At 45.0% G+C, this 1,612-nt stretch overlaps 1 non-coding gene across 1 annotated transcript; it reads right to left on the bottom strand.

Annotated features, from left to right (window-relative positions):
- Positions 1-470: 470 nt before the first annotated feature.
- Positions 471-577, bottom strand: LOC133780956 (small nucleolar RNA R71). The gene has a single exon (XR_009869760.1). It is a non-coding gene; the product is annotated as a small nucleolar RNA R71 (small nucleolar RNA).
- Between the last annotated feature and the right edge of the window lie 1,035 nt (positions 578-1,612).

Genomic DNA, 1,612 nt, shown 5'->3' with positions numbered 1-1,612 from the left:
GAGAGACCCAGAATTCTGTGAAGATGGCACAGAATGATGGGGATGGCAGGAATGGTCTAAATCCAGGAGTTGTCCAAGGGGTTCAGGCTCAGACCAACGCTGAGAGGAGTCTGAGAGATTATGTGCTAACCACTCTGACGGGAGTACAAAATAGTATATGCCCACCAACTGTAGAGGCCAACAACTTCGAAATAAAGCCTGCTATTTTACAAATGGTGCAGTCCTCTGTGCAATTCAATGGGTTGCCCTCTGAAGATCCTCACACCCATTTGTCCAACTTTCTGGAGTTGTGTGGAACCTTCAAATATAATGGGGTGAGTGATGACGCAATCAAGCTTAGGCTCTTCCCATTTTCTCTAAGGGACAGAGCTAAAAGTTGGCTGAATTCTCTGCAGCCAAACTCCATTGTCACTTGGCAAGATCTAGCTTAGAAGTTTTTGTCCAAATTCTTCCCTCCATCCAAAGCTGCTAAATTAAGGGGAGAGATAAATAACTTTTGCCAGAATGATGGAGAGTCATTATATGAGGCGTGGGAACGGTTTAAGGAACTCCTTAGAAGATGTCCTCATCATGGCATTGAACAGTGGATGCTAGTACAGAACTTCTACAATGGTTTATGTCCGACAACCAGAACCATTATAGATGCTGCAGCGGGTGGCACTTTTATGAGCAAGAGCGCAACTGGCGCTTATGAGCTGCTGGAGGACATGGCTACAAACAACCATCAGTGGTCAGAGGAAAGATCATCAGGAGTTAGAAAGGTAGCTGGGGTGCATGAGCTAGATGCAATTACTGCTTTAACAGCGCAAGTAGCCTCTTTGACCAAGCAGTTGCAACAGAGTAGTGTGTCTGCTAATGCGGTTCAGATGGCAGTGAGGTGTGAAATGTGTGGTGGTGCTCATTCTTTCGATCAGTGCCCTATCTGTAATAATAACACCCCAATGGATCATGCTCAAGTTCAAGCGGTGGGAAACTTTCAAAGGCCACTCAATAATCCATTCTCCAACAACTACAATCCTGGGTGGCGAAATCATCCAAATTTTTCGTGGAAGAATAATCAAGGCCAACAACCTCAGTTTCAGGGACAATTTCAGAATAACATGCCTCAGCCACCTATGAATCAAGCTTCGTCATCAATGCAGCCTAGGCCTCCACAATCAATGCCTCAACCTGAGAGACCTAATGAACTGCAAGCTGCCCTGTTGACTCTTACTAACACTCAGACTCAATTTATGACTGAGACAAGATCCTCCATTCGAAACCTTGAGACACAGGTTGGGCAGTTGGCCAATATGCTCAATAACAGACCCCAGGGAAACTTGCCTAGTAATACTGAAGTCAACCCCAAGGAGCAAGTTCAGGCAATTACTCTGAGGAGTGGGTAGCAAACAGAGCAGCCTAGACCTCCACAGGCAGTAGTTCAGAAAAAAGAGATGGGTGCACAGTCTAATTCAGAAAGGGTTACTGAAAACCATCAGAAGTCAGATCAGAGTCCCCCAGTTGTCATTGAGCATCCAGTTAGAGTTCCATACCCTCAGAGGCTTAGAAAGACTACCCTTGATAAACAGTTTTCTAAGTTTCTTGAGGTGTTTAAAAAGCTGCACATAAACAT

The sequence above is a fragment of the Humulus lupulus genome, chromosome 5 (assembly GCF_963169125.1).
Source record: "Humulus lupulus chromosome 5, drHumLupu1.1, whole genome shotgun sequence".
In the NCBI taxonomy this organism is placed as follows: domain Eukaryota; kingdom Viridiplantae; phylum Streptophyta; class Magnoliopsida; order Rosales; family Cannabaceae; genus Humulus; species Humulus lupulus.
This window is presented reverse-complemented; position numbering and strand designations above follow the sequence as displayed.